A 12,499-nucleotide genomic window follows, 5' to 3' on the forward strand; every position below is an offset into this window, starting at 1 on the left:
TATATATACACTCTCTCTTACTCTTTTACTTGTTTCAGACATTTGACTGTGGCCATCCTGGAGCACCGCCTTTAGTCGAGCAAATCGCCCCCAGGACTTATTCTTTGTAAGCCTAGTACCTTATTCTATCAGTCTATTTTGCCGAACCGCTAGGTTACGGGGACGTAAATCTACCAGCATCGGTTGTCAAGCGATGTTGGGGGGGGGCAAACACAGACACACAAACATAAACATACACACACAATATATATATATATATATATATACAATCACACACGCACACATATTCCACAACCACACTTACATATGTGTACATCTATCTCAATAGATATCAAACTCTGTATGTATGAAGCCGTATTTGTAAATGTTAAACCTACCTATCTATCTATCTATCTATCTATCTATCTATCTATCTATCTATCTATCTATCTATCTATCTATCTGTCTATCTAACTATAAAATATACGTGCCCGTGAATAAATAAATAAATATATAGGTATTGGGTCATCTCATAAACAATAGGATTTTTCAATTGCATGAACTAAAAGTCAAAAGGGGACAGGATAAACTACCTGCATCAACTTGTTATAGAAACAGGTAGTAGTTTTATCTTTTACTTATTCTTAGTGCAAGTTTTGAAGAATGCAGTTCGATTTTAACATTTATATTTTCAAAGCTATTCGGCATATTTTGGTTTATGAGCTCAATAAAAGCAACAACGAAACGGAAAGTGCGAGGAATATTAATGCAGTATATGGGGATCGGACAATAAGCATAAGTCAGTGTCAATGGTGATTCCAGAAATTCCAAGCCGGAAGCTACAGCCTAGAAGACGAGCATCTTCCTGGAATATCTGTAGAGCTCGACGAGGACGTTCTGCAAACTCTGGTGGAAAAAAATCCCATCGTAACTGTTGAGGAACTAGCAGAGAAGCTTGGATTTGGTCATTCAACCATTCATCAATATCTACGTGCCATCGGAAAAGTTAGCAAATGGGGTGAATGGGTTCCTCGCAAACTTTCCCGAGTCTAATCGTGTGCAGAGAATGAATGTGTGCTCTTCTTTGCTGTCATGTCTCATGCTTGAACCATTTTTGGACCGATGGTGAGGTCAAATGGATTCTCTATAAAAATGTCAAGCGCCGAAGACAGTGTATAGGGAAAGGAGAAACACCGGCACCCAAGGCTAAAGAAGGTCTTCACCCATATACGGTGTTGCTATCTGTTTGGTTGGATATGGAAAGTTAAGTCAACTTTGAACTTTTAAACCTAGATCAAACGATAAAAAAGAAACTCTACAGCGAGCATCTTGAACGGCTTAAGTCAGCGATAGAAGAAAAAGACCATCTTTGGTTTCAAGACGAAAGGTATTCTTCCATCAGGATAATGCTCGGCCATTCTGAAGGCTGGAACAGTCTGAATGGGAAACAATTCTCCACTCGCTGGACATTGCCCCAACTGATTATTATTTATTCCGCAGTCTTCAAAATCATTTGGACGGAAAAAATATGAATTGTCTAGGCAAGGTGAGAACAGTACTGGGGGAGTATTTTTCGTCAAGGACAAGTGAATTTTGGAAGAGGAGCCTTGTAAGTCTACGAGATAGGTGGAAGAGCATTGTAGAAAATAAAGGACAGTATATTTTAGATTTAGAAAGAACTTTATTATCTTAATTTTGAAAACTAAAACAAGTATAAATAAACAACATTTTTTATGGGATGACCCAACATATATAAATATATATGTACATATAACATATACTCGTATATATGAATTTATATGTTTATATATTATATATACACACACACATATGTATGGTGAGAGAGAAAGAGAGTGATAGAGAGAAAGAAAGAAAGAAAGAAAGAAAGAAAGAAAGGAAAAGAGAAAGAAAGAAAGGAAAAAAGAAAGGAAGAAAGACTGAGCGATAACAAAATTACATATTCGTTTGTCATAAGAAAAAAATTATATTTTGTCTAAGGAAATGCAAGGAACGTGTTCACTTCAATTATGTTATAAGCAATTATGTTATTTTTCAATTATACCAAGATTATTAAGAAAGTTAAGGGGAAGAGGTTAGCTTTCAATGGTATAATGTGGTCACGTGAAATTGTTATAGAAAAGAAGTAAAGAAAGTGATAATTGTATGCTTGAATCCATTATAGGCAACTGAGGACTTAAGTAATAGGCATTCAACAACTCTAAACCGTATGAAGGTTGGAGATTGTGTTTAACACTTACTGTCGACAAACATTTGTGTTAATATCACTAATATTTGTCGAGTTTACCTTTCATCCTTTTGGAGTCGATAAAGTAAGTACCAGTTGCGTATGGGGTCGATCTAATCGACTAGCCCTCTCCCCCAAAATTTCGGGCCTTGTGTCTAGAGTAGAAAAGAATATCACTTATATTTGAAAACTTACTAAAGAACGAAGAAGCAATGTTGAAACATTACCTCAGCACATGAAAGGATTTGATATTTAGAGCTTAACTCTTGTGTACTAGTTACTATTGAAGTATTCTTTGAGCAGTCAGATATCAGTTTTCCTGGAACGCGACTATACAGTTATTTATAAGAAGTATTGAAATTAAAGCATGTAAGACTTCATAACTCTAGCATCACCCTGTTATAGTCAGCCTTTTTAGCACACCTTCGTATACATGTATACTCATTTGTGTGCTTAGGTATGTATGTCTCTCCTGTTAAATAGGGACCTTTCAAAGGGCAAATGAATCTATATAGGGTCAACGACTCTCGACAAAGCGCAGGTAAACCTGTTGATAATCCACAATAACTTTCGAAGTTCTGAATACAAAGATGTTAACACTTGTTCAAAATTCGAAGAATTTTTACGTATCGGATAAGACAAAATTTAAGGAAGAGATAGTAGCACATATAATGGACTATGAAAGAACATTGCTGAGACAGAAAATGGTCTGTTGCAAAAATATCTAACACCATAGAATGGGAAGCCAACAAAATAATCACTAAACTTATTATAGACAACAAAATAGCATACTTAATCCCAAACCCCACTATACTTAGAACACAAGAGTTTTACAGTTTTTCGCACAAATAATTTCTACATGAACATGTTTTTTTATTTGTATACTTAATACTGGATATCGTTTTGCATAATTTGATTGACCACTTGTGTATGAATTTTATGAATAGTTAAAACAAAAAATGATCAAAAACTCAAGCACTCCGTATTTCAAGAACTGCATAAAACATACTTTTTACAAGAGGAATACAGACTGCAAGAAGTTTCATCGTTGACTAATTACAGCAGATTGAAAATCATGTAATCTTAAGTACTACTTATATGCTTGTGTCATCATATGGATGGAGTATGATCAATATCACATAGGCGTCCAAACAAACTTTAGAAGTAAAGGAAAATCATTAATTGACAAGTATATGAATAAATCTTAAGAGATTATTTAAATGAATGATCACTTCGGGTAGAAATAGAAAAAACGTAAATAACGAAAAAAATATTCTAAATTGAAGCTAAAACGTTTGGTCTGAAAAAAGGAAAATGAATAATAATAATAATAATGCCCGGATGCAGTACCAGGCAGTGGCTCTCATGGCTTCTGATCTTAATTGATTGGAAGTGTTATCATGTACATTGTTTTGCCTTGGTATAAAAAGATGGGCTACAGCAAATATTCTGCTCAATACCAAAGATTTGCTTGTCAGTTATTTGACCTTAACAAGTTGAGCATGTGCCTTAGTGGCTGACGATATGTGCATCTCTGATCATGAGCAGAAGTAGTGGGGGAGCATCATAGCCATGTGTTGAGAGGAATTCTTTGGGGTTTGAATAATTCACGTTTGGAAACATGGGTGTTTTGCTCAACACTCTTAAACAAACCTTATTCAGGGACCTTTTGAGCAGGATGGGCTACTCGACCTGAAGAAAATTCTAATTGGGCCCCACCTGCGAGGTCATGCGCTTTTTATCTTGATATGAGATCACCATGTCGCGTACATATGGTTGTGATGCATGTGTCTGGTGTACCCTTATCAGACGGGTAGTCATGATGGGTATAATGGGCTTCGTATATTTTACCCCAGTGTCACTTTGATGGCATGCACTGCTCTCTCACTCAATAATAATAATAATAATAATGATAATAATGGAATTTTGCCTGTTTCCTCTTCATCTCCCCTCCCATCTCTCTTTTCCCTCTCCTCTTCCAATGGGTTCTCAGTGCTGCTGTAATCAGTCACACGATAGGATGGCCATTTAACAGCTCTCTCCAAAAATGTGTAAGCCCTTTCTATTACGTTCTATGTTTGCTAAAACTTTGAGATCTTTATAGACATTTATATCTTAACTACGATGTGATTATCTATAGATAAAGTTATCGTTGACTTTTCAAAACTTTGAGATGTTGTCTATAAATTTCTATATCTTAGCTATGCTAGTTCCAACATGGTGATGCTCCTCTCAGATATCTCCTCCCACCCGACCGCAATCCACCGCCAGCCATGTCAAGTAGCAGTCCAATCAAACAATTTGCATTAGTAGACACAAGTCCGCCTCTTTATTTAACACCGCAGCATCAGCAGTAGCTAAACCAACAGCCGTAAATCTGCCATTATTTGATGTCTAAATAAATCAGGGGAGACAATATTAGGACCCCTTCACCTTATGATAATAATATAAGTGTAGTAATAATAGTGAGACTATAGTAGGGAACAAGTAAATAATAAGATAGGGATTATAGTAGCAATAGTGAAACTATAATAGTGAACAAGTAAATAATTATCCAGAATGATCGCGGGAGTGGCTGTGTTGTAAGTAGCTTGCTTACCAACCACATGGTTCTGGGTTCAGTCCCACTGCGTGGCATCTTGGGCAAGTGTCTTCTACTATAGCCTCGGGCCGGCCAAAGGCTTGTGAGTGAATTTGGTAGACGGAAACTGAAAGAAGCCCGTCGTATATATGTATATATATATATATGTATATGTATGTGTGTATGTGTGTTTGTGTGTCTGTGTTTGTCCCCCCAACATCGCTTGACAACTGATGCTGGTGTGTTTACGTCCCCGTAACTTAGCGGTTCGGCAAACGAGATCGATAGAATAAGTACTAGGCTTCCAAAGAATAAGTCCTGGGGTCGATTTGCTCGACTAAAGGCGGTGCTCCAGCATGGCCATAGTCAAATGACTGAAACAAGTAAAAGAGTAAAAGAGAAAAGTGGTGTGAAACAGTCGAGACCTCGGCGACTAAACTGGCAAACTCGCTAAGCTTGCTTGGTGAGAAGGGTGGATTTTCGACACCCGGTGGGATTAAAAACAAAACCCAGCAAAGGGCAGAGGAACTCAGAAGTATCAATAGCTATTCCGAAAACGGGTAGACAGAACTCGTGAGCCTTGATTGGCAGTCTGTCTAGGAGAAGGAACACTCTGTTTAAAACTGGGGTAGATAGGACTCCTTAGTTACAGTGATGACAACTTGTCAGTGTCCAACGGTTCCATACCTGGGATGAAGGCAGATGAACTGCGAATCAGGACTTAACTTGGATGAAGATACAGGACCAACTGACGCTCACCTGTCTCCTAGTGAGAATGAAGATCATGGTCCTCAACACACAGAAATGCGAAGGGAATAGACCTTATGGGTAGTAAGAGTTCTGCAGTCTTGGTTGTCAACCTTAGCCGAGATGGTGTCTCGATAAAAATAACGGTTGGTGGCTTACCTTAAAGCACGTACCTCAATATGGAATGAAAATGTCTAATACAAACGTATCAAATAATGGTGTCAATGAGGCTGGAACCAAAGGTGAAGTCATTTCGCCCAGCAGGTGCCCTGTGGTTGAACCTGGTCATCATCCAGAGGTTGCTTGTACACAAAGTTAGAGCAGAGAAGAAGGTGGGATAAGGAGGCAAACCGAACGGTAATTGAATGCTGGATCAGATGTGAAACCAGCAGAAGGGGATTCCGACAACGAATGAAAAAATGGAATGAGATAAAACTCTTTGAAACAGGTGAGCAACTGTTAGCCGACCAGACAAGAGCAATAAAAGCAAAAGGGTGGTTAACAGACAGAAATAGAAAAGATATAAAGGAAAGTAGAAGATAGAAATAATACTTCATCAACAGATAAGGTGCCCAGTGAGAACAGAAAAATGTAAGGCGGCAGTGAAGAAGTAGAGCAAAGTGTGAATGTAAATGCATTCTCAGCAAATGAAGCAGAAGTAATTGGAAGAGCTATATCACTAGAATACGATGATGTCCAACAAAACATAGTGAGGATGCTGTGCCGATATATTATAGAAGACCAGGACCAAGCACCCATCAACCTTAGGTATATTGACCGACGCAAGCTCAAGGTTGAAATCGAAAAGATAGATTCGGTTCTTGGGCTGCCGCAATGGTTGCTGCAGAGTTGGGTACAAAAGAAAAGAACAAACAGAAGGTAAAGAACCATACTGGCATACACGAATTTATGAGAAACAAACGAAGTTAAAAAGACATTTAGGACAAGTTGATAGATTGAGAAGATGGGAATTGCAGAACGAAAACATAAGAATAATGCTGGAAAGAACATATAGAATATGAGGTAAAGGTTATGATGTGATATTGGAAGAATTGAAACAAAGAGTAGTAGCAACCAAAGCAAAACTGCAAAGATATAACAATAGAAAAAGACAGTTCAGGCAAAACAGATTGTTTGAAGCAAATCAGAAAAAAACTGTTTCAGAAACTCGATGCGCAATTACACGTAACAATGATACCAAATGCAGAAGATAGCAAGGCTTTCTAGAGAGGGATCTGGGACCAAGCTGTAGAGCATAATGATGAAGTGGAGTGGCTGCATGAAATCCAAGATAGGTTAAGAAATATAGGAAGTCCAAGAAGATATAAACATAACTACAGAAATGATAAAAAGCAATTAAGAAAATTCCAAAATTGGAAGAGGTCAGGACCGGATGGGGTCCAAGGTTATTGGATGAAGAAGTTAAGAGGGCTCCATGAAAGGATAGCCAACAGTTAGATGTATGCTCGCAGAAAGGCGCAGTACCCAGCTGGATGAAAAAGGTAAAGACATTGTTATGTTCCAGGGATCCTAAAAATGCAAATGTTGCATCCAGCTTCAGACCAATAACATGCTTTACGGTGATGTGAAAACTAACGTCAGGTGCTTTGGCCGGTGAACTGTACAGATACTTGGGAAAAAAGTGGGCTGCTACCCATTGAACAGAAAGAGTACCGAAAAAGGAGCCGGGGGACGGTGGATCAGCTCTTAATTAATAATAATCTAATTATCAGGAACTGCAAGAGAAGGCATACAAACCTGAGCATGGCATGGATAAATTATCGCAAAGCATACGATATGATACCACACTCCTGAATAATAAGAACAATGGAAATGTATGGAGTAGCAGAGAATATGAGGAGCCTTATGTGGAATTGACAGCAGGAGAATGGAATTGACAGCAGGAAAGCAAGTACTAAAAGAGTTGAAACTCAAGAGAGGAATCTTCCAGGGAGACAGTGTCCCTCCACTGACATTTGTGCTGGGAATGATCCCCTTGAGGGAAATACTACAGTAAACAAAGTTGGGGTAAGATCTAGGAAGAGGTAAGAGAAAACTAAACCACTTGATATTCATGGACGACCTGAAGCTATTCACAAAAACTTAGGCAGACTGGACAGCTTAGTCCAGTATGTGCGGATTTTCTCCAATGATATAAAGATAGAGTTTTGGACTCTCAAAATGTGCTACGATGGTGATGACAAGAGGAAAGATTGCCAAGTGGTGAAATGATGAAGGCAATTCAACCTCAATCTAGCTATAAATACCTGGGAATACTCGAGGCAGATGGAATCAAACACAACGACATGAAGGCAAAGACAAAAAGAGAGTACCTGTAGCGAGTGAGAAAAATATTGGCTTCAAAACATAATTTCGACAATAAACGTGCGCGCAGTCGCAGTAGTTCGGTATGGTTCTGGAATCCTGAAGTGAACAGAGGAGGATCTAATAAAGATGGCCAGGAAGTCAAGAAAGCACCTAACAATATATGGAACTCATCACCCATGTGCAGACACTGATCACCTAAACACGAAAAGAAGAAGCAGAGGAAGGAGACAGATAAATGTGGAAAACTGCGTGCGTATCGAACTCGAGAGCTTAATGAGATACCTAGCCCAAAGTAAGGAAACCTTGCTAGCGACAGTTAGGAACGAGAGAGTATTGAGAGTAAAAAAAAAAGGGAAAACAAAGGAAGTACAAAAAGGGCATGCTGAAGATTTACACAAGAAGAGACTATACAAACAATTTCATGTGGGGTTGTATCAATTTCAGTTGATGGAAAAAGTAGTTGGGATTGTCTGATGAAAGGAACCCTAAAAAAAAGAGACCGAGATCTCTGTACTGGCAGTGCAGGACCAAGCTCTGTCCACGAACTGAAGGGTCAGCCTTAGGGATGAGCAAGTGCCTCTGCTGTGCCGCATCTGCAACAGACTGAATTAAATCATTGTCCATATCATGAACGAATGTCCTAGACTTGCCACAACAAGCTGTGGCGACATGACCAGGTAGCGAAAGTGCCACATTGGAGACTGCGAAAAGTGGGGGCTAGGGAGAGGCAACATGTGGTATGAGCACAAACCGCAGAATGGCAGAGTTGGAGACTAACAAAATCTTCTGGGATTTCCCAATCCAAACAGATCAGGTGCTAGAGCGTAACAGACCTAACTTAGTGGTGGTGGATAAGGTGCACAACATATGCTATATATTTGACGTTGCATTCCCCTTTGACCTACGAATAGTCAAGAAGGAAGGTGAAAAGATTGATAGATACAACCCTCTTAAGTACGAAATTGCTCGGCTATGGAAAATGAAGAAGAAGGTGAAGATAGTGCCAATTATTGTTGGGTCCTTGGGAACAGTATCAGAAGGCATCAAGAGGAATATAAAGGAAATTGGAATAGAGTCCCCAGTAGAACTGTTACAAAAGGTTTGCCTCCTTGGCATGGATGGAATGATCAGGAAAGTAATAATAATAATCAGGAAAGAACGAATAACATAGTACCGTAGGCTGCAGGTAGTAAGCGCTCTACGCATGCAAAACTCCAGGAGCTCCATCAAAACCTGTGTTAAAGAGAATATAATAATAATAATAATAATAATAATAAACAGAAGATCCGAAAAATCCGAAGAACTACCGACCAATAACAAGTCTCAATACCACCTACAAGATCCTCACATCGATACTAACTGAAAAAACATACACTTTCCTTGAATAGAACTCTATTCTTCCACAAACTCAAAAAGGTTGTAAAAGGAATTCTTGTGGATGCAAAGATCAATTACTCATAAATAATATGATTGTAGAGAATTGCCAGAGCAAAAAAGAATCTGATTATGACATACAGAGACTACAGGAAAGCGTTTGATAGTGTCCCACATAACTGGCTATTCAAGGCCCTTAAGATATATAAGATCTTTCATGTCGTCTCCAAATTCATAAAAGGTAACACGACCAAGTTGAATACACGTCTCCTTCTACACCATAGTAATCGGATGAGCCAATCTAACAACATCAATATTAAACGAGGTATCTTTCAGGAGACTCCCTCACCCCATGGCATTGAGTAACGCCAGGTATGGGTTCAAAGTGTATAATATTATAGTAAATCAAATGTTATATATGGATAATCTGAAGTTGTTTGCTAGAAGTGACGAAGAGCTAGTAGGGCTGTTAACAACTTTAAAGAGTTCAACAATGATATTGGGATTGATTTCGACCTTGATAAGTGTGCTAAAGCAACTTTTGTAAGAGGCAAGCTCGAACAAACAGCTTCCATTAAATTAGATAGCAACACTACCATCAAGGAGATTAACTCACGAGAAAGTTACAAATACCTGGGGATAAACGAAGGAGATGGCAAACAACATGCTAGTATGAAGGAAAAAATAAGAAAGGAGTATTGCAGGATAGTAAGACTAAAATCTGAACTCAACTCCAAAAATCTCATCGAGCTGTTAACACCCTGGCACTTCCAGTAGTCCAATATAGTTTTAACGTCATTAACTGGAATCTTACAGAGCTCCAACGCATGGACAGGAAGACAAAAAAGCTACTAACATCTAAGAACATGCACCACCCAAAAGCAGACTTTGATCGTCTGTACCTACCTAGAAGTAATGGGGGAAGAGGAATGATGCAGGTGGAACTGTTCTATAAGACCTCCACAATAGCAATGAACAAATACTTATGTAGTACAGAAGACTGGATGCTGCGGCTTGTGTGCAAACACAAAAGCAACAAAAATCACACTCTATTGTCAAGGAAGCTTTCAAATTTGCAAGGGAACTCGGCATTAACCCTGAATTAGATGAAGAAACTGAATCTACTGTCACCAAACAAGCAAAACGGATCAAGCAGACTGCAAAAAGAACGGGCAGAAACAAATTGTGGAGCGGTGGAGCCAGAAGCCTCTACATGGACGGAATGATCAGCCGAAATGCTGATGTAGACGAAGCAACAATCCATCAATGACTGAGAAGTTCAGGAGTGAAAGCAGAGACTGAAGGTTTCATATTGGTGGCACAGGACCAAAGCTTGCTTACCAAAAACTATATTATAACTACAGGTTAACGTTCTTCAAAATGGTTCGATTCTAAATGCAGATTCTGCGATAATTTTGATGGAGCAATAGACCATCTCGTCTCGGGATGTCTTGTGCTGATACCAAACGAATAGAAAAATCGCCACGATCGGAGGGGACAGTATTTACATCGGAAAATATGTAAACACTACAAAATCTGCACTCCTGCTTACTGGTCTGAACATCAGCCTGAGCCAGTCGTCGAAGGTAAAAATGTCACTATCCTCTGGGATTTTCTAGTCAACACCGGCAGAACGATCCAGGCTTATTGACCAAAACATAGTCATTAAAGACAGGGGAGAAAAAATACTTGTAGACTAATAGATGTAAGTGCCCCCACTGATAAAAATACATCTGTAAAGGAATTTGACAGATTAAGTAAATATAAGGACCTGAAAATTGAAATGCAAAAGATATGACATCTTAAAGCGAGAACTGTTCCTGTTATTATGGGTGCCTTAGCTATGATAAAGAAGGAATGTCAGGAACATCTAGATAATATCCCAAGAGAACCATGTCTCAGAGAAATCCAAAAGATTTAGCTTCTTAAAATGTACGAAACATTTCATAATACTTATTTCTACACTACAGGAAATTAATTGAAAGGAATGTTCTAAAGCCGATATAGCTAAAAGTACTGCCCACATCTTAGAAAAACCCTATCGATTTAAATGTCTGTATTGTATTACATGGAGATATTCACTACTGTCCCTGCCACTTCCCACCAAGCTTTCAGTTATACTGTAACATCTCTTATCCTCTACTCCCCCTAGAACGCTGGGTGTGTCTTGGCAAGTGATTGTAATAAACATGCAGATTAAAAGTAAATAATAATAATGATGGTGATGATGATGATGATGATGATAATAATAATAATAATAATAATAATAATAATAATAATAATAATAATAATAATAATAATAATAATGATAATGGTACCAATATGAAGTAACAGAGAACTGGTATGAGCATGTACCAAGTAAAGTTATGCAGGAGGATAGAAAAGTAACGATACTCTGGTACAATGATTTTCAAACGGATCGTGTAATCGAATACCGTCGGCCGGATATTGTCATATTGAATAAGAGAGACAAATACTGTCAGACCATTGATGTAGCCACACCTAACGGCATGAATGCTGTGAGTAAAGAGGTTGAAAATATCATCAAGTACTCCGAATTGAAAGTGGAAATGGCAAGACTGTATAGAATGCGAGAAGGGTAATATAAAAGTGATACCAGGGGTTATCGGAGCGTTGGGCTCAATCCCATTGAAGCTTCAAGACTTCTTAAGGCAACTGCAAATCCCATGCAAAATTGGTGTCTTGCAAAAAGCAGCCTTATTGGGCACGGCGCACATCTTCAGGAAAGTATTATCTGTCTTAGGTCCTAGTTGTGACTTGACAGATGGCTAAAGAATCCGGGGCATTTTTACCTACATTGTGTTACGAAGGAATATAATAATAATAATAATAATAATAATAATAATAATAATAATAATATTGGGGTTTGAATAATTCACCTTTGGAAACATGGGTGTTTTGTTCAGCATCCTTAAACAAACCTTATTCAGGGACCTTTTGAGCGGGATGGGCTACTCGACCTGAAGAAAATTCTAACTGGGCCCCACCTGCGAGGTCATGCGTTGTTTATCTTGATATGAGATCACCATGTCGCGCACACATGGTTATGATGCATGTGCCTGGTGTACCCTTATCAGACGGGTAGTCATGATGGGTATACTGGGCTTCGTATATTTTACCCCGGTGTCACTTTGATGGCATGCACTGCTCTCTCACTCAATAATAATAATAATAATGAAAACCACAGATCTCAGAATGGACCACAGATTATACCTCCCAAAAAT

The 12,499-nt window shown here is 38.6% G+C and overlaps 1 protein-coding gene across 2 annotated transcripts in view; it reads right to left on the bottom strand.

Annotated features, from left to right (window-relative positions):
- The window catches only part of LOC106881736 (G-protein coupled receptor 83), a 258,598-nt gene that overhangs the window by 44,283 nt on the left and 201,816 nt on the right, over positions 1-12,499 (bottom strand). The window lies entirely within an intron of this gene.

The sequence above is a fragment of the Octopus bimaculoides genome, chromosome 1 (genome assembly GCF_001194135.2).
Source record: "Octopus bimaculoides isolate UCB-OBI-ISO-001 chromosome 1, ASM119413v2, whole genome shotgun sequence".
In the NCBI taxonomy this organism is placed as follows: Eukaryota; Metazoa; Mollusca; class Cephalopoda; order Octopoda; family Octopodidae; genus Octopus; species Octopus bimaculoides.